We start from the raw sequence: 26,522 nt of genomic DNA, 5'->3' as shown, positions 1-26,522 counted from the left end.
AATGAGTTGTAAGTTATCTGCCATAAAGAGGCTAAAAAAGTTTATATATCTGAAAGGAAGAGGATGAGGGAAGGGGAGGGAATGAACCTTACTCTCATTAGAATCAGCTCAAAGAGAAAATATACACAATCATTTCTTAAATTAAAGAGAAGTGAATCATATTTATAAAAAATAAGAGTCATACCCCAATTGATAAATTATCAAAAGATATGAATTATGCCCAAAGGACTATAAAATCCTGCCTATCATTTGACCTAACAATACCACCACTAAGCATGTATCACAGAAAAGATGGAAAAATAAACAACAACAACAACAGCAACAACAAAAAGGAACAGGAATTACATGTACAAAAATATAGTCCTCTTCTCATGGCAAAAAAAAAAAAAAAAAAAAAAAAGGAAATTGAGGTAATGCCCATAATTTGGGGAATGACTGAATAAATTGTGGTATGTGATTATGATGGAATGTTATTGTTCTATAATAAATGATGAGCAGGATGCTCTCAAAGTAATCTGGAAAGTTCTCGATGAAACAAAGGGAAATGTACTATGTACAAAGCAATAGCAATGTTCTGGGATATTCAGCTGTGAATGACATTGCTATTCTCAGCAATACAATGATCCAAGACTAATCTGAAGAACTTGTAATGAAAAATCCTATCCATATCCAGACAAAGAACTGATTTTGTCTGAATACAGATAGAACACTTTTTAAACTTTTTTTTTTTTTTTTGGAGGAAGAGATCTAAGTTTTCTTTTGCAACATGACTTATGGAAATGTTTTGCATAACTTCACATATGCCTTCTCAATGAAAGAGGGGTAGAGAAAGAAGAGAATCTGGAATTCGAAGTTTTTAAAAACAAATGTAAAAACTGTTTTACATTTAACTGAGAAAAATAAAAATGTCAAAGCACAAAAGAAAAAAGAAATTTATGATTTTTCTCAACTTTAAGAGTAGCTTCAAATCTTGAACAAAGGATATATGGGATGTCTCAAAAGTCTAAATGGAATTTTATGGTTTGATATTGCATTAAAATTTGGGGGATAACCTGTGTACATAACTGTTTGGAATATTTTCAGTTAAATAAGATAATGACTGGGATAACTTTATTATAAACCCTATAATTTTGTGACCTTGTCATGAAGTAACAATAAGTAATAATATGACACTGAAAACTTTTAGTTACAAGAGTGGTGACAAGAATGGAGCATCCTAGAAAAGTTTAACAAAAAAGCAAATCCATTTGTAAACAGAGATCAGGTCTATATTGTGATGTTAAATACTACAGGAAAGAAAGTAATGGAATCCAAGTCCAGGTCCCTCTCTATAATGCTGAGCTTCAGTTGATTGAAAAATGGTAATGTCTCTCAGCTTTAGTTTCTTACTCAGTAAAGTGGAAGGCAGGTAGATCAAACTACCTTCCAGACCTAAATCTATGATTCTAAAATAAACATTTTTACAGATATTAAGAGCTAGAGGGAAGAAAACCAAAAAGGTTGCAAAACAGAAACACCTTTTTGATTTCTCCATATTGAAAAAAAAAGATTGTTCTACTTTTGTACTTTCTCCTCAGTTTGGCTTTATTTTCCCCTGGACTTATGGCTCTAATTGTATCCAAATGTAGTTGCTGTTGTGTCATTTCAGTCATGTCCAACTCTTTGTATACCCATTTGGGATTTTCTCAGCCAAAATGCTGTAGTTTTTCTTCCCCAGCTCATTTTAGAGGTGAGATATTGAAGCAAACAGAGCTAAGTGACTTGCCAAGATTTACACAACTAGTAAGTGTCTGAGGCTGGATTTGAAGTCATGAAGATGAATCTGATTCCAAACCCAGTAATTTATCTACTATACCACATATAATTAGAGGCTTATCAATGGTAATGATAATTAGTCAAAAGAGGGGAATTATTAAATGTGGGCATTTATATTGCACAATGGATAAAATGCCAGGCCTGGAGTCAGGAAAACCTGAATTCAAATCCAGACTGAAAAACTTAAATCTGGGAAGTGTCATTTAGCCCCTATTTTGCCTCTGTTTTATCACAGATAAAATTAGGAATAATAATAGCACTTTCCTCCTAGAGTTATTACAAGGATCAAATGAAATAGCACATAGAATACACTATATAAATATTTGTCAATATTATTACTATTATTATTATTAGATAATGGTTATGAGCATTATGAATATGAAAATGACCATCATTATGGCTCTTGTAGTGACTGTATGATGGTTATGATGGAACCAAGAAGATTACGATGGAAAAGAGTGATCTGATAAAAGGGCAGAGCTATCAGAGGAATATTTGGGTTTCTTCAGGAAAAGGGAGAGAACAAGTGATGAAAATAAACCTGCACCAGGCTAAGTGGGAAGCATGCCTAGTGTGGATTCCATCTGCTTCCTGCCTGCACCTGTTATTTATTTACTTTTCAGCTTCATCAACGGAGCCTAATTGTTATTTTTTTAAACCCCAAAACATAAGGAGAGAGAGTGAGAGAAGCAGGGAAAAGAAGGGGGCCAAGGGAAAAGCAACAATTGAAATAATTAAGATGAAACAGAGAAAAAAATAATAGAAATTCTACAAGAACTGAGCCTTTTCTTTATGTCTTGTTACAAAATGTTCATGGTTCTAGGGTATAAATAATCCCCGTAAATGGTTCAGTGATGCACCCCAGAAGGACATTGTTTAGAGGAGATTTGGATTTTATAGAGAACCATGTGATATGCTATTTTAACCTCATTCTCATCCCAATGCAGGGAGATGAATGAGATCATATTGAATCAAAAACTGGGCATAGAATTATGAATTTAGCACTGGATTACTAATAAGTTACATAAACTTTGGCAAGTCACTGACCTTTAAAGTGCCAGATTCTCCAGCTATAAGCTAGAGATAACAATTACTGAATTACGTGGGTGAATTATAGGATATTATAATTATAAAGAAAGTAAAAGAATAGAATGTTATAAGTCTGAGCTGGAAAGGAACTAAGAAATCATTTAGTTCACAGCTCATCTTAAAGATGAAGAAAATAAATCTTGGGAGAAATTCACAATGTGATTTGGCAGGATAGTCAGGACTCAATCAAAGTTAGATCAATGATTGAGAAAAGATTTATTTAGTTGTTATGTGACTGGAATTTTGTTAACTACCAAGGAGAAAGAGACAAAAGTAAAATACTCTTTATGCTAAAAGAGCTTCTTTCTTATTTTGATTCATTAATTATTTTTAATATTTTTTTATTTTAAATTTCAAATTGTTTTTCTTCCTCTGACTTTCTCCACCCATTGCAAAAGCAAGCAATATGATACCAAGTATATATGTGAAACCATGCAAAATATATTTTCACATTAGCCACATCATACAAAACAAGAATAACCAGAGAAAATTAAACCAATTCACACTCAAGAATTCACCAATTCTATTTATGGAGGTGGATTCCTTTTTTTTTTCATCATGAGTCTTTTGAAATTATCTTAAATCATTGTGTTGCATAGATTAGCTAAGTTTTTCACACTTGAAAATCATTATAATATTGCTGTTTCTGTGTGACATGATCGGCCTGGCTCTTGTCACTTTATTGTGCATCAGTTCATATAGGTCTTCCTATGCTTCAACAGACATGATTCTCCTTATCATTTCTTATAGAACAGCAGTAATTCATCACAATTATATGCCACAACTTGTTCAGCCATTTCCCAACTGATGGGCATCATCTCAATGTTCAATACTTTGTCATAACAAAAGATCTATTGTGCATATTTTTATAATTATAGGTGCTTTTCATTTTTCTTTGATCTTTTTGAATTACAAAGCTGGTAATGATATTGATGAGATTATGCCCAATTTTATAGCCCTTTGGGCACAGCTCTAAATATTTGTTTCCCAGAATGAGACATGTTCATAACACCACCAACAATCCATTAGTGTACCTAATTTTTCATTCATCATAAACAGCATTTGTATTTCCTAATAGGTAAGTGGTGATACATCAGAGTTATTATAATTTTTCTTTCTCTAATCAATAGTAATTTGGAGCATTTCCCATGCCCATGACTATAGATAGCTTTGATTTAGTCTTCTGAAAACTGCATTTTCATATTATTTAACTATTTATTAATTGGAATATAGCTCTTATTTGTATGTTTGATTTGGTTGCTTAAATATTTGATAAATGAGACTTTTATCAAAAATGATTGCTGCAAAAATTTTTAATATTTCATTGTCTCTGGTATGTTTAAGTAAAATATAGTTTTCCTGATCATCTCTTTTAATTAGGCTTAATTTTGCTTTTATTTTCTGAGATCATGATTGCTGCCCTTGGCTTGTTTTTATATTTACTTGAGCTGAAATAGAGTTTGTTCTAGCCCTTTATTTTAATTCTATGTATGCCTTTCTGTTTTAAGTGTGTCTCTTATACACAGAATATTATTTTATTCTGGTTTCTAATTCATTGTTATCCACTTCCACTTTCTTGGGTCATCACATTCATGTCCATATTCACATTTACACTCACAATTGTGATTGCTATATATTTCTCTCCATACCCAGTTTTTCTGTTTCTCCTTTTTTTTTTCTTTTTTTATCCAGTTTTTCTCCAAAATTATGTTGGTTCTGGCATCTATCTCCCTCAATCCACCCTCACTTTTATAGTCCTCCCTAATTTCTTTTATCTTCTTCCCTTTTTATTTACCCCTTAGATAAGATAGATTTCCATGCCCAATTCTGATGAGAGTGAAGTTCAAGCATTGTCTGACATACCATTTTCTTCTTCACTATAAAAGAACTTCCATATGAACCTCTTTTGCATGAGAAAAATTTTCTCATTCTACCTCTCTTTTCTCCCTTATCCTATTTAATCTCTTTTTCTTATTCCTGGCATTTTTGTTGAAATAATCTCGATTGGGTACAGAAAAAAAAAAAACTTTAAATCATAAAGGATTTGATGAAGTTAAATTGTAAATTTATATGGAAAGATGATACTAGTAACTTCTAGGAACTTTATTGTTATTAGGGTAGTTAGAAGGAATCTACATGTACTTATTTTTGTTCAATTTCTTTTTCTAAAATGGGACTGTTTCAGTAATTTCCTCTGTTAATTTGGGCAGTCTATATTTTCTATGTATTCATCCATTTCACTTAGATTTTCAGATTTACTGGCATACATGTGCAGAAAATAACTCCTAATTATTGTTCTAATTTCCTCTTCATTTGTGCAAAGTTCACCCTTTTCATTTTTGATATAAGCAATTTGATTTTCTTCTTTCCTTTTTCTAACAAAATTAACTAAAGGTTTATCTATATTGTTTTTTTCCATAAAACCAACTCTTAATTTTTCATTATTAATTCAATAGTTTTCTTATTTTCAATCTTATTAATTTCCCTTTTAATTTTCAGAATTTCAAATTTGGTATTAAAATAGGATTTTTTTTTAGTTTGTTCTTTTTCTAGCTTTTTTAGTTGCATGTCCAGTTGATTGATCTTCTCTTTCTCTATTTTATTCAAATAAGCATCTAGAGATAGAAAGTTTCCCCTAAGAACTGTTTTGGCTGCATCCGATAAATTTTGATATGTTATCTCATTATTGTCATTCCCTTGAATGAAATTACTGATTGTTTTTATGATTTGTTGTTTCACACATTCCTTCCTTCAGGATTATATTATTTAGTTTCCAATTAATTTTTGGTCTATTTTTTCCTAACCTTTTATTATGTGTTTCTTTCTGGATGCTTGCAGTATTTTCTTCTTGATCTGACAATTCTGGAATTTAGCTACAATATTCCTTAGAGTTGTCATTTTGGGGATTCTTTCAGTAAGTAATTGGTGGATTCTTTCAATGGCTATTTTACCCTTTGGTACTAGGACATCAGGACAGTTTTCCTTCATGATTTTCTGAAAGATGTTGTCTAGGCTCTTTTTTTTTTAATCACCATTTTCAGGTAGACAATCATTCTTGATTGTCTCTTCTGAATCTAATTTCTAAGTCAACTGCTTTTCTGATGAGGTATTTTACTTTTTTGCTATATTCAATTTTTGGTCTTGTTTGACTGATTCTTGATGTCTCATTGTGTTATTCACTTCCATTTGTTCAATTCTAATTGTTAGTGAACTATTTTTTTTTTCAGTTAGCCTTTTTATCTCCTTTTGCATTTGGCCAATTGAACTTTTAAATGAGTTGTTTTGTTCATTGTATATTTTTTCCACTTCACAAATTCTGTTTTTCAAGGAGTTATTTTCTTTTTTCCATTTTGCCCAGACTATTTTTAAAGAGTGATTTTTAAAAGATAATTTTTGTGCTTCCTTTTCCAGAGCTCTCATCTCCTTTCCACATTTTTCTTCTAATTCTTTTAAGATCCTTTTTGAATTATTCCAAGAGAGCCTTGTGAGATGGAGATCAACTTATATCACACTTTGAGCATTCATCTGGAGATGTTTTGCCTTTAGTGTCCTCAGAGTTTCAGGGTAAAAGCTGTCTATTATCAGAGCTCTTTTGATTTTTTCAATCTTTTTTTAAAGTTTGAGGTCTGCTCTTAGAGCAAAGGGGAGATTGTCCCAAGATTCTTCTACAGGCAACAGCAGCTTTACACTAACTGAAGTTGGTGCTGCTGGCTTCCTTATGGTGCTGGTTGAGTATGGCCAAGTCCCACTTGTTATGCAGGGGTTCAGGGGCTCACTCTTTGCCTTCTATAGTTGTGTTGGAGGTCTCACAGCTAGTCTGCTGATCCACTGACTTTTGAAAAAGGATAGAGTATCAAACACTGCTATATTTTGGCTAAAAGCCTCCCACCAGATTCCCTTTCTGTGAGGAGGCCATTCTGCCCTGGGTCTCTCTGCACTGCACCTTCAGTGGGCTGCAATACTTGCCCTGCCCAATTGAGACAGATATTTCCTGAAGTTCTTCCAAAATATCTTCTGCAGAAAATATGTTATACTCCAAATATTAGTGATTTCTGTCACTTCAAAACCCATTCAGAAGATTAATCTGGTGTTGATCTGCAGGAAGCCAAAAGAGCTCAAAGACCTATCTACTCTGTGTCATCTTGGCTCACCCCCCCTATACTTTTGCTTGAGTGTCAATTTTTCTGTTTAGCTCTGGTCATCAGGAACATTTGAAAGTTCTCAATTTTTAATTGTCCATTTTCCCCCTGTAGGATTACACTTAGTTTTCCTGGGTAAGATATTCTTTGTAGTAATCCTAGCTCCTTTGTCTCCCAGAATATAACATTCCAAGTCCTCCACCCCTATACAATTCTATGATATTTGAATTTTTGTTTTATTTCTTTTTTCTGGCTGCTTGGAGAATTTTCCCCTTGATCTAAAAGCTCTGAAATTTGATTATAATACTCCTGGGAGTTTACATTTTTGCATATTTTTCAGGGGATGATTGGAGAATTATTTTGATTTCTATTTTATTTTCTAAGATATGAAAATAGTTTTCCTTGATAATTTCTTGAATTATGATGCCGAGAATCTTTTTTTTTAAAAAATCATGTTTTAGATGTACTTTAAATTATCTCTCTTTGATCTATTTTTTCCATATCAGTTGTTGTGTCTCATGAGATAGTTTACATTTTTTTCTATATTCTTTTTCACTATTTGGACTTTGTTTGTGTTTCTTGATGGGTCATGTAGGCATTAGCTTCCACTTCTCCATCTAATTTTTAAAGAATTATTTTCTTCAAGAGCACTCATACTGTTTTTCCATTTAATCAATTTTGGTTTTTAAAGAGTTCTCTTATTCACTAAATTTTGGGGCTTCCTTTAGCATTATTCCATTTTTGTTCATTGCATTTTATTTCCATTTCACAAATTCTGTTTTTCAATGAATTGATATCCTTTTCATATCTATTTTGTAAAGTGTTATATGCTTCTTCTTTTGCATCAAATTTATTTTGTAGGGAGTTATATGCTTTTCCCATCCCTTCCTGAAAAGATTTTATTTCTTTCTCCATTTTTCTCCTAGCTTTCTTTAAAGATCCTTTGTGAAATCTTTCAAGAAAGCCTTTGAAATGGGGACCAGTGCATGTCTCCCTGTAGGGCTTCATCTGGAGTTGATTTGCCTTAGGAATCTCAGGATTTGAGGTCTATTCTCTCTCTCCATAAAAGCTGTCACTGGTGAGAGTTCTTTGTGTTATTTTACTCATTTTTTAAGGCTTGAGATCTGTTCAATGCAAAGGAGTGACAGCTGCTTTAGTTTACCCTGGGGCAGTTCTGCTGATTGATTTCCAATGTTGGGTAATGGCGGTTAGGTCCCACTTCTTCCCGGCTCACTACTTTACAATTTGCCTTTTGTAGCAAATCTGCCAAACCACCTGCTTGCAATCAAAACAAAGTAGGCTAAAAAGCTCACAGAAGATACCCGGGTGCATAGAAACTACAACGCTCAGACTCTGTGCTCCAGCTTCTTGCCCCAGGTTCCCTGTGCTGTAGTCTGGGCTCGGCAGACTGTCCACCTATCCATTGGAAACAGACCTGTTCTGTAGTTCTTCCAAAGTATCTTCTTCTGGGAATGTGTTGTACTTCAGATATTTGTAGGTTCTGTGACTTCAGGACCAGTTCAGAGTCTCAATCTGCTGTCAGTTGAGAGAAGATCAGAGGAGGTCACTGAAAGTCATGTCTGCTCTCTGCCATCTTGGCTCTTCCCCTATTTCCCCATTATGCCATTTTTGAAAAATGTGTTATTTGCTTCAGTATTTTTGTGCCACTGTTACAAAGCTATGAATTGTATTTATTTTCTTGCATAACTCATTTCTTTTCTCATTTTTTCTTCTTCCACTTTTATCTGTTTCTTTAACTTTCCAGGAATTCTTGTATCCGATTTGCATTTTTCTTAGAATCTTTGTTTATAACAAAACCCAACAGTTAGAGTTACAAAGAGAAATTCCATTTAAAGTAACTACTGATTGTATAAAATATTTATGAATCTATCTGCCAAGGGAAAATCAGAAACTTTATGAGCAAAACTACAAAACACTTTCCATACAAATTAAGTCTGATCTAACCAACTGGAAAAATATTAAATGTTCTTGGATTGGGTGAGCAAATATAATAAAGATGACAATACTACCTAAACTAATCTATTTATTTAGCGCTCTACCAATCAAACTCCCCAAAAGCTATTTTGATGACCTAGAAAAAATAACAACAAAGTTCATATGGAAAAACAAAAGATCAAGAATTTCAAGGGAATTAATGAAAAAAAAATCAAATGAAGGTGGCTAATAAAATTATATTATAAAGCAACGGTTACTAAAACCATCTGGTATTGGCTAAGAAATAGACTTAGTTGATCAATGGAATAGGTTAGGTTCAAAGGACAAAACAGCCAATAACTTTAATAATCTAGTGTTTGACAAACCCAAAGACCCCAGATTTGGGGATAAGAATGCATTATTTGACAAAAATTGCTGAGAAAATTGGAAATTAGTATGGCAGAAACTAGTCATTGACCCATACTTAACACCATACATTAAGATAAGGTCAAAATGGATTCATGACCTAGGCATAAAGAATGAGATTATTAATAAATTAGAAGAACATAGGATAGTTTACCTCTTAGACCTGTGGAAGAGGAAGGAATTTATGACCAAAGAAGAACTAGAGATCACTATTGACCACAAAATAGAAAATTTTGATTATATCAAATTGAAAAGTTTTTGTACAAACAAAACTAATGCAGACAAGATTAGAAGGGAAACAATAAACTGGGAAAACATTTTTACAGTTAAAGGTTCTGATAAAAGCCATATGAAACGGCTATATATATATATATATGAAAATATGCTCCAAATCATTATTAATCAGAGAAATGCAAATTAAGACAACTCTGAGATACCACTACACACCTGTCAGATTGACTAGAATGATAGGCAAAGATAATGCGGAATGTTGGAGGGGATGTGGGAAAACAGGGACACTGATACATTGTCGGTGGAATTGTGAACACATCCAGCCATTCTAGAGAGCAATTTGGAACTATGCTCAAAAAGTTATCAAACTGTGCATACCCTTTTATCCAGCAGTGTTTCTACTGGGCTTATACCCCAAAGAGATACTAAAGAAGGGAAAGGGACCTGTATGTGCCAAAATGTTTGTGGCAGCCCTGTTTGTAGTGGCTAGAAATTGGAAAATGAATGGATGCCCATCAATTGGAGAATGGTTGAGTAAATTGTGGTATATGAACGTTATGGAATATTATTGTTCTGTAAGAAATGACCAGCAGGATGAATACAGAGAGGACTGGTGAGACTTACATGCACTGATGCTAAGTGAAATGAGCAGAACCAGGAGATCATTATATACCTCAACAACAATACTGTATGAGGATGTATTCTGATGGAAGTGGATCTCTTCGATAAAGAAATCTAATTTAGTTTCAATTGATCAAGGATGGACAGAAACAGCTACACTTAAAGAAAGAACACTAGGAAATGAATATAAACTGCTTGCATTTTTTTCTTTTCTTCCCAGGTTATTTATACCTTCTGAATCCAATTCTCCCTGTACAATAAGAAAACTGTTCAGTTCTGCATGCATATATTGTATTTAGGATATACTGTAACCTATTTAACATGTAAAGGACTGCTTGCCATCTGGGGGAGGGGGTGGAGGGAGGGAGGGAGGAGAAAAATCGGAACAGAAGTGAGTGCAAGGGATAATGCTATAAAAAATTACCCTAGCATGGGTTCTGTCAATAAAAAGTTATTTAAAAATAAAAAAAAGAATCTTTGTTTATAATTGTTTTCATATTATTGTCTTCTTTGGAACAGGTACTGTTACCATAGTAGCTTTTTAAGGTCATGGTGCATTTTTGTCTTTGTTGTTGTTTGTTCACTCATCTGGCCTATATCTTAACTTTGAACATTATGTTAAAGTAAGGCTTTGCTTAACAGGTGGTGAAAAGTCACTGCCCTAAGCTTCAGTCTTTTTCCATGCTATTGTTTACAAAGTCAGTTCTGTGGATCTGCAAGTTTTCACTGCTTCCAAAATGGGCAATCTGGGGAGAGATGTAGTTACTGTCTAATTTGTGTCCTCATCTATATTCAAGAAGGTGCACTGCTCCCTTGTATCTACAAGTATCACTACTTCTCTTGGCCCTGGTACTGTAGCCAGACTCCTTGCTCTCCTACAGCTGCAAGCCATAGCACTCATCTCTGCCTTGGAAGTGCATCTAGGGTCCTTGCTCCCTGATAACTGACCGACCCCAAGTGCCTGATACTGTAATCCAGAAACGTGAATGGCCAATAAATTTACCAGTCAGTGCTAGATGACTCCATATCAGTCCCATGAAATCTCTTTAAGACCAATTATCCCTTACCATGTTTGGACTGAGAGTTTTTGATATTCTTGCTGCCATTGTTACAATGCCTTCAAGGACAACTGCTAGTACTGTTACCCCAGAATAGTTTCCTCCTTGGTGTCATATAATTATACTGCCAACCTCCTGAGTTCTCTTAGTCTCACAAAATGTTTCACCCTTACCTTTTGTTGGCTTTGTCACTCCAAAATTTAATTTGAGGCATTAAAGTTGTTTGGAATGCTGGGATAGTTTGACTAGATTGCTGACTTTACTCTACTATAATAGCTTCCCAAGGAGCTTATATTCTAAAGATATAGAATAGAGAATATGTGCATATATAAAACATACATGTATAAATTATATGTGCACACATGTATTTATACTTTTAACATATATATACATTATATACATATACATTAACCTATCTCATAATATATATTCCCATTATATATACATTACCTATATAACATATTCTTTATATATATGCACATATATATATTCTCTATATATATCCATACATATATGTATATATGTAATACATAAATATGAAATACAAGGATATATATATGTGTGTGTGTGTGTGTGTGTGTGTGTGTGTGTGTGTCTGTCTGTCTGTCTCTAATAATTGAGGAGGGGTCAGGAAATATTTAATGAAGAAAATAGTGTTTGAACTGTGTGTTATTAGAAACTCAGTAGACCAATATGATTGGATTTTGCAGTGCATGGAGGGAAATAATATTTAAGAGTATGATAGGACCCGATGGTGAAGAGTTTTAAATATCAAACAGAGGGCATCACATTTTATTCTAGAAGTAATAGGAAGTCACTGGAATTTATTGAGTAAGGGACTGACATAGTCACACTTTCAATTTAGGAAAATTATATTGGCAGCTGTTTGAAAGACTGATTGAAGTAGTGAGAGACTTGAATCTGAGAGACTAATTAAAGAGTTATTGCATTAGTCCAGGTGAGAATTAATAAGGGCCAAGCTAAAGTGGTAGGAAAAGATGTTGCAGGGTAAGAAATGATAAAATTTGTCAACTAATTGGATTGTGAATTGAGTAAGATTGAGGATTATATTGAGTTTGAACTTGGGTGACTAGACATGTGGTGATGTCTTCTGCAGTAAAAAGAAAAACTTAGAAAAGCAGTATGTTCAGGAGGGAAAATGAATTCCATTTTGAACTTGTTTGATTTTAAATGCCTATGGGATATCTAGTTTGAGAGAATTTTGTTATGAAAACCTAGAGAAGACAGAGTATCAGGAAGAGGGTGTTACAGTGCCAAATGCTACAACAATGAGGACGAATGAGGGGACATCAGTTTTGACATTTAAAGTATCATTGGTAACTGTGTAGAGATCCATTTTAGTGTGTGCTTAAAAATACAGGAGGCAATGGAAGTATTCCAGGGTTGGGGTTTTTGAAAGATACAATCCGTGATAGAACAGGAGAATAATGGATTTCAAAGTATTGTAACGATATGAACTAATTAAATAAAGAACAGAGATCAAGAAAAGAGGAGTGTGGAGCTAGAATAAGGATGAGAAACTGGCAAAGTAATGAGGCATAGAGAGATTGGGAATCATGATGAGGCTGGAAAGTAGGCTAGGCGTGAGATAAAGGGAAAGATAAATTATAGAAAGTTAAAATTTGATAAATGAAGTTTAGTGTTCTCGATCAAGGGAATGGAACACATGTGGGTAATAGTAAGATCAATGGTATGATCACTTCTGGGTTTAGATGAAGTAGATGAATGTATCATAGGAATTGAACAAATTAAGGAATTTGGAATTTTCAATGTTTCAATCTCAATATATAACTAGATTCTGATATTGTCCCAAATACTCTAATTTCCAAATTCCTTAATTTGTTCAACTCCCACTACCTATTTCTCCATTTCAAAATATGTGTGCATATAGACATCTAGATAAATGTGGATCAATATAATTATAGATTCTCCAAGTATGAGGACACAAATTGGGTGGAGAATAATATTGTGATCCTGGTATTGAACTCTGAAAAAAAAGTGAGGCAAATTATCTGAGTTTTAATAGATAAGTGGAATTAGGATATAGATTGAGTGATACATTTGAATAGAGTAAATCCTGAGAGAAGTTGTGAGTAATGGTGGCAGAGAGATTCTGGAACTGGTGGAAGTGAGAAAAAAGTATTCAGATTGTTGTTTCAATGGTGTTAGGAGTAATAACACTTAGCAAGGAATATTATAATAGCCTTGGATTCAGCATCATCTACTGGAGATAAGGGGAGGGTTCTGAGCAAAATGAAGCCATATATTTGTTACTGTTAGAAAAAAGAAGAAACATGGGAGTAAGAGGTCTAGAATGAGATTCATTGGTTAATTATGGAATGAAAGCCCCAGAGAATAGTGGACAAGGTGAGCAGAGTTTCTATAAATCATGGGATACAGGAAAGAAACATATCCAATTTGAGATAAAAAACTAGGTCCATTAATATCATAACCAGAGATTATTATGCTTTCCCCTCTGCACCCTCTACTATCTGGATATACACATGAGAAAAACCTAAACTGTGGTTCAGTAAAGTTATTTACTAATTTGGGGTTACTAATTAGTAAAGTTATTTACTAAAGTTATTTACTAACAATCCCATAGTTTCTTAGTGACAAAATCTATAGTTGGAGATTAAATAATCCTGTTTGGTAACATCAGAATGGCACACGAACCATAAGCCTAGCAAGTTATTTTTGTTGTCATCAATGATGTCATCATCATTCTTATTATCATCATAAGACAGTAGTGTTTTGAAAAGTGCTCTGGATTTGGATGTTTTATATCCATATGGCCATGGTCAATCACTTCCCTATAGATAAATCAGAAAACTTCAACTATAAAATGGAGATAATACTACCACTGCCTACATAACAGGATTGCTCTAAAGAAAGTTTTTGCATGAATTATTATTATGGTTAGATGTCTTGCCAAAGACCACACAGGTAATGAGTAGCAGCACTGCAGTTTAAAGCCAGGTTCTATGACTCAGAACTCAGTGCTCTTTCCAACACACCACACCTCTATAAGGACGGGTAAAGGCTCCTGCATATGGTGTAGCACAATGAACACAATTTATGCCCTTTCAAGCAGAAGAAGGGGAAGGAGAGACAGCTGGTAGAGAAGCAGAGGGCCCTATTTTGAGCCTTGGAATGCCAAGGAATGCCTAATTCTCTTGCCTTTCCTAACACACTCACTCACTCATTCACTCACTCCCAGCTCACCTTTCTGAATGTTTCCTTTAGCATGTGTAGTATTAGGTCAAAACTATCCCATGGGGGAGGAAAAGAGGGGAGGTGAGAAAATAAAGAAATGCAGATCAATAAACTGTTGCCGCTGACAATGATTTACCAGGGCAAACCCAAGTGAGAAATCACATCATGGGGATGGGATTGCAATTCAAGATAAGAGTCAAGATGGCACCATGAAAATTAATTTAGACTTCAGGTGTGCTGGCACCAATTTATAAAGAATCACAGTCCATCAGAAAGGGAAGGGACTTTAGTGTTCACTTAATCCAACCTACTAGAGATAAGAAAAATGATGTATAAAGGAAATGACATAAGTACCACAGGCAAGAAAGTGTCAAAGGTTGGATTTGAATATAGGTCTCCCACTGTAATATACTTTCCACTAAAATACAAGATATCAATAATAATAAAATAATATTAGGGTGGGAGAAACCGAGTCTCCTCAACCCTCCCAGTGAGCCATCACTCTCATTTTCAGCCTTGCCATCAATTGTCAGAGAAGATTTGACCCTGCTGCATTTCTGATCTGGGCCACTTAAATCACAGATAATTTATTAAATTTAGCACTACTGTAGCTTAGATCTCAAGACCTTGCAGAGGTCCTCAAACTACGGCTCATGGAGCAGATGCTGCAGCTGAGGACAATTATCCCCCTCACCCAGGGCTATGAAGTTTCTTTATTTAAAGACCCACAAAACAAAGTTTTTGTTTTCACTATAGTCCAGCCCTCCAACAGTCTGAGGGATAGTGAACTGGCCCCCCTATTTAAAAAATTTGAAGACCCCTGCGAGGGATCTACAAGCCCCATACTACCATACTATTCAGTATTAAGGCACTATAGGCATGTACTATCCTACTCTACATATTGTTAACAACACTACCAGCACCAGCACCAGAACCCCCTTCTCCTCCTCTTCCTCCTCCTCCTTCATCATCATCATCAATAGAAATAATGACAACAACAAAAACAGCTGCCTGGGATTCCTATATCTCTCTCTCATGATCATCTGGAGAAGCTTAAATTCCCTTTGTTTTCCTAGCCACTCATATCTATGTCCCAAACTAGGTAATATAATATTAGGTAAATTACTACTCCTCTCTTGGTATTAATTTTCCTATCTCTAAAATGTCAGCGGTGTCAATCTCTGGCCAAGAACTGTGTGAAGACTGAAAAAAAATTAAAATGTAATTGGGAAGTGTTTAACAAGATAATTAAAATACAGGAAAACAGAGCTAATATTAATTGTGATTTTCTAAGTCAAAATGTGATCCACAGAAACCTGTTTTTACTGAGTTTGTCACTATTAGACTATATAAAATCTAATTAATACTACAATGATACATAAACTTTTATTATGGTTTCAAACTTGGAGAACAATTCTATGTTTAGAAAATCTAAATATTAAGAGCTCTAGACTAGTAGCTCAAGACCTTTACATAAATTCACTCTTGCCCTAGTTCTATTCATTGATATTTGTCTCTTGCCCAATGGCCAAATCTGCTTCTCTAATTCTACTAAATCATTCCCCACCTTGCACCATCTTTCTTACAGTCAGGATTCTGCCCTTCACCAAGGCTGAACAAAGCAGATGTGACTAGCAAATCTTGTATTTACCTCTGCACCTGGATCTGGCATCAACTCACCAGGGACGGGGCCAAATCTAGGGAGAGTCTGGGACACACAAAAAAAGTAGAGTATTCCAAACTGCAGGGGAGTGAGGAAGCCATTTGGCTTTCCCTGGGGTCTGCCGCTGAGCTTTGGAGTTAATTCTACATCCAGCAGGAGAGGTACTTGTGAGGCTGACCAGCCACTCAGTGCCTTACTGTTTACAGCAATGTTTTCTTGACTATTCTGTTAACTTCCTACCTGCTGCCCTCTAACAATGGAGCCATTAGCCCAACATTTCCCATTTCCTAGGGTCAGAGTAGCCTGAAGTGTTGTCATGGCAACGCTGACCTCTCATCACCAGGAACCAAGGCTAGGACCCTTCTTTCCCAACCCTGTGACTCCAGTCTGCTTGGAAGACACCTTCCTCCTGGAGATTTGTTCCTTTCTATTTGTCTTTGAATACAGGATGTGGGATACCAGAGAGTATAGGATTTACAACTAGAAGAGCTATTAAGGAATAACTAGCCCAAATCTCTCCTTTTAGAAAAGTTTAAAGCAAGGCCCAGAAAGGGTCTTCTGCCCTCTTTGTTGCTGCTCTGAAGCATTAAAATGTCTCTATTAAAGTCCCTCTTGCATTAACCTTCTTTCCCTTCTCCTAAATTTTCCAGTTGTATTTCCTTTCTCTCTCTTCCCTATACTATTGCCTATTTGTCTGTCTCTCTTTCTCTCTCCCTCTCCCTTTTCCTCTCTCTCTGCTTCTCTCTCTCTCCTTTCTATGTCTCTGTCTCTCCCTCTCTGTCTCCATCTCTCTCTCTCTGTCTGTCTCTCTCTCTCTCTCTCTGTCTCTCTGAGTGTCTGCCTGTCTGGCTGGCTCCCTTTCTTCCCCTCTCTCCTCTTTCTCTCTCTCTCCCCCTGCAAACATACACACACACAATGGGAGGAGGGTAGATTCAGGGTAGTGGCACTGTTTAATGTACTGAAATATTCTACATTTGATTTATATCTTTGAGTTGAAAAAGAATAAAAACCCTACACTCTCAAGCTCAAATTATAATCTCTGCATTACAGCATCATATATATATATATATGTGTGTGTGTGTGTGTGTGTGTGTGTGTGTGTGTGTGTGTGTATGTAGATATATATATCCAATATCCAGAAGTTCTATCTCAGTTTATCATCTCTGACATGATATTCTGAAAGACAGGTCTAACTGTTTAACTTTCCATCCCAATAAATAAATACTAGTAAATCCCTATCTCATAATCAAATATAACCTATTGTATTTGGCATTACAGCCATTTAAAACTTGGTTGAACATACCTTTTCAGACTTATTATACATTACTCACCTTTTTAATTCTGATTCAGTCACACCAGATGTTTTCTTTTTCTCATATGACAATCCATCTCACATTTCCACGTCTTCATACAAGCTGTCTCTCAAGCCTGAAATGAACTTTCTCATTTCTACCTATTAAAATCTCTCATATCCAACAAAGCTCAACTCAATTACCACCTCTTCTATAGACTTCTCCTAACTCTTACCACCACCACCAACCCCATTTACCTAATGTCTTCCTCATAAATATAATCATGCATTTATCATTTATTTGTAATGGATCTATCTCCATGAGGGTATCGTTGAAAGGCTCAAAGACAGACAGAATAGACATCTCTAGGTTTTTCTCCCCTCATCTTTCTTTAAGGGAGACTTTATTTCCTACAAGGTAGGGATTTAAGAGATTAGAGGCAGACCATTCTACTCTATTCAGAGATAGATATAAAATCATATCTTAAATATTGTTGGTCTAGGAGATATGGCTTTATATTCAAGCTGAACTTATTTTGGCTATCATTAAGGGGGAAAGGAGAACCCCAAACTATAGAGAGATAGATAAATAGATATGCATAAGGCTTGACTTCCTTCCCTGCAAATATCATTTCCACAATGAATATACATATAACGCATAATAAAGAAACCCATTTATCTATCAATAGCCAAAGGGAAATCAGGAAAAAAAAACATTTAAAAATCTAATTACCTGTCTATTCTATATTATGGGTAGGAAACATTTTTTTCTGCCAAGGGCCTTTATACTATCATTCATGGGCCATACAAAATCATCGACTTTCAGAATTCAAGCAGTAGGAGATTGTTGTACCTAGCTTTCAGTTTATCATCGCTTTGCTTACACTTGCTTTAGCAAATGATTTGTGAGCCTTATACAGTCTGCAGGCCAGACATTCCCTACCCTGATCTACATCTATATATCTGTATCTATGTATATATGACAATATATTACAAACAATACAGAGCGAACCAGCTTTGCCATTTAGAATGAGGTAATTCCCATTAACAAAAGGAGTCCCAGATCTCATCCAGTGGAAAATTCCCCAATGTCTTTGGTGCTGCAATCTGGGGATAAGGGCATAATAGAGATTGCCAGTTCTTAGGTCAACCTCTTCCCTGGAGACTACCAGTTGTTCTCATCCTTGAACCATCTACTTTCAGTAACTCAAAATGACTGCAGTATCTGAGGACACACAAAGAAACTGAAGAAACTATTTTCTCCCCACTCCATTTCATATTTCAATCAAATGTAAATCTCTACCAAAAAATTTTTTTTAAAATATACTCCAAGGACTTTGGAACTTGAATTAAATATATATTGTGTACTTGCTTATAAATATACAAGTTGTCTTCTCTATTAAAGTGTTAAGGTACTTAAGAAAAGGGACTGTTTCATTTTTGTCCTTTTATCACCAGCACCTAAAAGGATCTGCCACATCCCACTTGCAGCATAAATGCTTATTTGCTGATTTATCTCTCTGTTTCTGTCTCTATCTCCTCGCTTTTCTCTCATAATCAAACATAAACAAGTTGTAAGTAGAAGACTTAGAGTTTAGGTCATGTCAGGACTCTATTCACTGCTTTTTCATCCATCAGGTTCCATATGAATTCCCACTTTCATTTTTAATTCCTCCCTGACAAAGTTCATCCATGGGAATCTCTCCTCCTTCATGTCCTCAACATTATTTCCTTTCTTGAAGAAAGATGATCTCCAACTAGATCACTTCTACAAAACTTCATTGATTTTTTTATGACACGTGACATTTAAATGAGTGGAGAAAAGAAGAGAACAACTTCTAAAATTAAAAATTTCAAAAAATATTGAGGCACATTTCTAAAATGTATAGAGAATTGACTCAAATTTATGAGAATACAAGCCATTTCCCAATTGATAAATGGTCAAAGGATGTGAACAGATAATTTTCAGTTGAAAAAATTAAAGCCACTTATAATCATATGAAAAATACTCTAAATCATTATTTCTTAGATAAATTCAAATTAAGGCAATTCTGAAATATGACTTCACATCTCTCAAATTGGCCAAGACGACAGAAAAAGATAATGATAAATATTGGAGGAGATGTACAAAAATTAGGATACTAATGTATTGTTGATGGAATTGTGAAATGATCCAACCATTGCAGAGAGCAATTCAGAATTATGCTCAAAGGGCTATAAAACTGTGCATACCCTTTGATGCAGCAGTGATTTTATTGATTCTGTATCCCAAAAAGATCACAAAAGAGAGAAAAAATTCACACATGGAAAAATGTTCGTAATAGCCTTTTTTTGTAGTGTCAAGGAACGGTAAATTGAGCATGTCACTCTGTTGAATAAGTTGAATATGATATATGAAAATAATGGAATATTGCTGTTCTATAAGAACTGATGATCAAGCTGATTTCAGAAAAGCCTGGAGAGAATTGTGAAGTGATTCTGAATGAAGTGAGTGGAACCAAGAAAACACTGTACATAGTAAAGAGAAGATTATATGTTTAATTGTGATGGACTTGGATCTTTTCAACAATGAGGTGACTCAAATCAATCCCAATATACTTGTGATGGAAAGTGTCATCCACATCCACAGAGAACTATGGAGAATGAATATGGATCAAAAGCACAGTATTTTTACATTGGGATTTTTTTTTTTTGGTGATGTTATTATTGCTGTTTACTTGTTTGTTTTTCTCGTGGTTTTTTTTTCCCTTTTGATCTGATTTTTTTTCTCAGCATGACAAATACGAAAATATGTTTAGAAGAATTGCACAATTTAACCTATATTAGATTGATTGCTTGCTATCTTAGGAAAGGGGGAGGAGGCAGGAGAAAAATAAAAATCTGGAATACAAGGTTTTGTGAAAGTGAATATTGAAAACTATCTTAGCATGTATTTGGAAAAATAAAATAGCATTAAAATGTTGAGGCAAATGTGAGTTGGTCATTTTAGTCAAAATAGAAGGTTCATGAAAATTAATAGTAGGAAATAAGAACGGGCAGGATGAGGACAACTTGAGAAAGGCTTTGACACCCAGACTTTAGGATTTGGATTTTATCCTATTAGCAATGAGGATTCATTGAATGTGTTTCAAGTGTTAGGAGAGTAGGGATAAGGGTAAACTTGTTCAGCAAATGGAGTTTATTAATTCTCTCAGATGTTTACACTGTATAGGATTCAGAATGTAATAGACTGGAATAACTCCAAAGAGACTCTTCAGTACTATTGTGTGTATAATCCCCTCTCCAAAATGTCTAGTCCTATCTGATTAAGTACTTAGGTGAAAAACTGGACCAGAGCCAGTGTTATCCTAACAAGCATGAAAAATGCTGTTTTACAAAGGGGGATGGGAGATGAAATTGCCTCTTTCCTCTGAACAAAACTCATTTCAGAAAACAAAGGAATTTTAAATAACATTTAGGTCAGAGCTTCAAAGCACAGTGAAACCAACACATGGTGTAGCCTGGGGATACAGTTTAACTGCTCAGAAGTACATCTGTGACCACATCTTCCTACCTAGGATGCTCAATGTTACCAAAATAATAATAATAATGATAAATAAAATTTGGAAATTTATCTTTTAGGAGGCATGTATATTAAAAGTAGGGGATCAGAATAGTTTCCAAACAAAGGTATAGTGGCAGTATGAATCAATTTCAGGAAACCATCAATGGGGGTTAAAATCTAATGTGACCAGGATAATCTAGCTCTAGGATAGTAAAAACCTCAACAGTCTGGTGTTTGTATTTTGTAATTGAGGACCTTAAGGCCTGAGGAAGCTAGATGACCATTTCACATTCACAGAGTAGTAAGTAACTATAGATTCTGACTGTAGTTCAGCATTTTTTCGACTATACTATACTGCCTCCAGAAATTAACCGTGTGTTCATTTGATAAGCATTTCTTAAACTGTATAATACATAGAATTAAAACAAGGTCAGGAATCGGAAATACCTCCTGGCTCATACTAGTTAACTTGTAGATAGCATGAAGGGAAGTAAATGAAATCAAGCTGGAAAATTAGCTTAGAATCTAATAGAAAGCTTCTTCACATCCTATGGACCTGGATCCTAAAGGATTTCACATCCAATGTGAAAATAAAGAGATTCCTGAGTAGGAAGACAGAATCATTTGAATAAAAATAAGACTATTAGCTATCTATTGAACAGTCAAAATGATAATAGAAAGGTCTGTTGGTTTATTAAGACAATGATAGAAAAGCATCAAAGATCCAGAAAACCTAATGACTACTACATCACTTCTAGTGATTTATCTGAAAACGAATGTTATGCCTAAAAGTAACCTGGAAATTTTTTTCCCCCCAAGCCTTAGGCAAGACATTGAAAATCTGAAGTTCACAAATGTTGTTGTCATTACTGTTGACCACTAAAATCAAGGGCTTCAGAAGAAAAAGGCAAATAATTCTTTCAGGAAGAATACTTGTCCAGTCCTTAAATTCAGTGCCTCCCTGCTGAAACAATCTCCAAATTATACTGAATGCGTTGTTTTTGCACACAGTTCCCATGTTATCTCTACTGATAGATTGTGATATCTTTGAGGGCAGGAACTATCTTTTTGTCTTTCTCTAAGATCTAAGATCTTAGCATAATTCTTGAGACACATTAGTTTAATCAACGCTTATTGAGAGACTTGAGAAAAGTTAAGAAAATTACATCTGACAATGGAAGTTAGATTCTTGGTCCATGATTTACCAAATAAGGACGAGAGGCTTCGAACCAAAGATGGAGCTCCCTTAACAAACCTGGAAAGAATGTTTTTGTCCAAAGTATTTACAAAAGTAATTAAAATTATATAAAGCAAAAATTAAAAGGTTGAGAAAAGGATTGCTAGTAGATACCTAGCAATATAAAAATCATAGAGTCATTACATTGTAGTAATAAAATACCATTAGAAATTCCAAAAGATAAAATTCAAGAAAGGAGCTAACAATAAATCAACTGCCTATGCACAAGTGTACACATTATTGATAATAATCACTTCTAATGTGGAGATAAATTTCATAAGATTATAGAATCACACAAGTTTAAACACAAAGAGGGGGACAGGGAGAAAGACAGACAGGCAGATTTAAGCTGCAATCGTCAATATCCAACTTTGACTTGAAGACCTTTAATGACAAGAAATCCATTAACTTCCAGGTATCCCTTCAGGAAATCATCAATGGGGGTAAAAATCTAATGTGACCAAGTTAATCTAGATGTAGGATTTTACTGGTTACTACCTACCTATTACCTACCTACAACAGTCTGATGTTTCTATTTTGTAAATGAGGACCTTGACGCCTGAGGAAGCTAAATGACCTTGCCATATTCACAGAGTATTAAGTGGCAAAGATGGGCTTTGAATCCAGGTCTTGAAGCAGCTTTCACTGTTAGGAAGTAGAAAGATAGATAGATAGATAGATAGGTGATAAATAGATAGATCAGAGTATTTGCTGTCATCACCTAGCTTCTACTTCTTTCTGGGACCAAGGAAAACAATCTAATCCCTTGCCTGTATGATAATCTTTCAAGTATTTGAAAAAAAATACTTCATCATAAACTTTCTGTTTTGTTTTGGATTATTTTGTTTAATTTCTTTTTTTATCTTTAAATCCAGACTAAACATTTCCAATTGTTTCTGTGCTCATCTAGTATGAACATAAGACCTATTCATCTTGGATATTTTCCTGTGGAGTTTCTCCATTTCATCCATATCTCTACTTCCCAAAACATAACACAGTACTCCAAGTGCAGTCTTAACAAGATAGAGTATATTGGCATAAACATTTCTTATTCCTGAAAGCTCTATGTCTTAAGTTGATACAAGAGCATACTAGCTGTTTTGGTATTTAAATCACACTGTTGACTCCTACTAATATATCTATTTATTTATTTATTATTTTTTAAATTACTTTTTTATTTTTTTAATAACTTTGTATTGACAGAACCCATGCTAGGGTGATTTTTTTACAATATTAACCCTTGCACTCACTTCTGTTCCAATTTTTCCCCTCCCTCCCTCCACCCCCTCCCCCAGATGGCAAGCAGTCCTATTCATGTTAAATATGTCACAGTATATCTTAGATACAGAAGGTAGAAATAATCCAGGAAGGAAAACAAAAATGCGAACAGTTTACATTCATTTCCCAGTGTTCTTTCTTTGGGTGTAGCTGCTTCTGTCCATCATTGATCAATTGAAACTGAGGTAGATCTCTTTGTCAAAGAAATCCACTTCTATCAGAATACATCCTCATACAGTATCATTGTTGAAGTATATAACGATCTCCTGGTTCTGCTCATTTCACTTAACATCAGTTCATGTAAGTCTCGCCAGTCCTCTCTGTATTCATCCTGCTGGTCATTTCTTACAGAACAATAATATTCCATAACATTCATATATAATAATTTACCTAACCATTCTCCAATTGATGGGCATCTATTGATTTTCCAGCTTCTAGCCACTACAAACAGGGCTGCCACAAACATTTTGGCACATACAGATCCCTTTTTCTTCTTTATGATCTCTTAGGGGTATAAGCCCAGTAGTAATACTCCTGGATCAAAGGGTATGCACAGTTTGATAATTTTTTGGGCATAATTCCAGATTGCTCTCCAGAATGGTTGGATTCGTTCACAACTCCACCAACAATGCATTAGTGTCCCAGTTTTCCCACATCCCCTCCAACATTCATCATTATTTTTTTCTGTCATCTTAGCCAATCTGACAGGTGTGTAGTAGTATCTCAGAGTTGCCTTAATTTGCATTTCTCTGATCAATCGTGATTTGGAACACTCATGTGAGTGGTAATAGTTTCAATTTCATCATCTGAAAATTGTCTGTTCATATCCTTTGACCATTTATCAACTGGAGAATGGCTTGATTTCTTATAGATTAGAGTCAATTCTCTATATATTTTGGAAATGAGGCCTTTATCAGAACCTTTAACTGTGAAGATGTTTTCCCAGTTTGTTGCTTCCCTTCTAATCTTATTTGCATTAGTTTTGTTTGTACAAAGGCTTTTTAATTTTATGGAATCAAAATTTTCTATTTTGTGATCAATAATGGTCTCTAGTTCATCTTTGGTCACAAATTTCTTTCTCCTCCACAAGTCTGAGAGATAAACTATCCTATGTTCATCTAATTTATTTATAATCTCGTTCTTCATGCCTAAATCATAGATCCATTTTGATCTTATCTTGGTATAAGGTGTTAAGTGTGGGTCCATGCCTAATTTCTGCCATACTAATTTCCAGTTATCCCAGCAGTTTTTGTCAAATAATGAATTCTTATCCCAAAAGTTAGGATCTTTGAGTTTGTCAAACACTAGATTGCTATAATTGACTACTCTGTCTTGTGAACCTAACCTTTTCCACTGATCAACTGATCTATTTCTTAGCCAATACCAAATGTTTTTGGTGACTGCTGTTTTATAATATAGTTTTAGATCAGGTACAGCTAGGCTACCTCCATTTGATTTTTTTTTTCATTAATTCCCTTGAGATTCTCGATCTTTTGTTCTTCCATATGAATTTTGTTGTTATTTTTTCTAGATAATTAAAATATTTTCTTGGAAGTCTGCTTGGTATAGCACTAAATAAATAGATTAGTTTAGGGAGTATTGTCATCTTTATTATATTCGCTCGGCCTATCCAAGAGCACTTAATATTTTTCCAATTATTTAAGTCTGACTTTATTTGTGTGGAAAGTTTTTTGTAATTTTGCTCATATAATTCCTGACTTTCCTTTGGTAGATAGATTCCCAAATATTTTATGCTGTTGGCAGTTATTTTGAATGGAATTTCTCTTTGTATCTCTTGCTGTTGGATTTTGTTGGTGATGTATAAAAATGCTGAGATTTATGGGGATTTATTTTGTATCCTGCAACTTTGCTAAAGTTATGAATTATTTCTAATAACTTTTTAGTAGAATCTCTGGGGTTCTCTAAGTATACCATCATATCATCTGCAAAGAGTGATAGTTCGGTTTTCTTATTGCCTATTCTAATTCCTTTAATCTCTTTCTCGACTCTTATTGTTGAGGCTAGTGTCTCTAATACAATATTGAATAATAATGGTGATAGTGGGCAACCTTGCTTCACTCCAGATCTTACTGGGAAAGATTCCAGTTTTTCCCCATTGCATATGATGCTTACTCATGGTTTTAAATATATGCTCCTGACTATTTTAAGGAAAAGTCCATTTTTTCCTATCCTCTCAAGTGTTTTTATTAGGAATGGATGTTGAATTTTATCAAATGCTTTTTTCTGCATCTATTGAGATGATCATATGGCTTTTGTTAATTTGGTTGTTGATATAGTCAATTATGCTAATACTTTTCCTAATATTGAACCAGCCCTGCATTCCTGGTATAATTCTTACTTGGTCATAGTGTATTATCCTGGGGATGATTTTCTGTAATCTTTTTGCTAATATTTTATTTAAGATATTAGCATCAATATTCATTAGGGAGATTGGTCTATAATTTTCTTGCTCTGTTTTCAACCTACCTGGTTTAGGTATCAGTACCATGTCTGTGTCATAAAAGGAGTTTGGTAGGACTCCTTCAATCCCTATTTTTTCAAATAGTTTATATAGCTTTGGAGTTAATTGTTCTTTAAATGTTGGGTAAAATTCACATGTAAATCCATCTTACTAAAATATTTATTAAAAATAAAAGCTATAAATTTTTTTTAGACAAGCTACTGTCTAAACGTATTTCCCACTCTTGTATTGTGAAGTCAATTTTTGACCCCAATAAAATATTTATTATTTTATTTTTATACTTTATGAAAGTTTTATATCATATATTTTATTTTCATTTTATTTATGTCCACTAGATTGCATCTTCTTTGATCAATCCCAAATGTTACCTGTCATCAAATTCTTTGGGGACTTTTCCACCATTCAGTATTTTGGTTGTCTCTCTAAACTTTGCATAACCTTTAAATTCTGATGTCTTTATTTCCCTAAGTGACCAA

Source organism: Antechinus flavipes, chromosome 2, assembly GCF_016432865.1.
Source record: "Antechinus flavipes isolate AdamAnt ecotype Samford, QLD, Australia chromosome 2, AdamAnt_v2, whole genome shotgun sequence".
Lineage (NCBI taxonomy): Eukaryota > Metazoa > Chordata > Mammalia > Dasyuromorphia > Dasyuridae > Antechinus > Antechinus flavipes.
The sequence above is the reverse complement of the archived record's forward strand: the minus strand, read 5'-3'. Positions refer to the sequence as shown.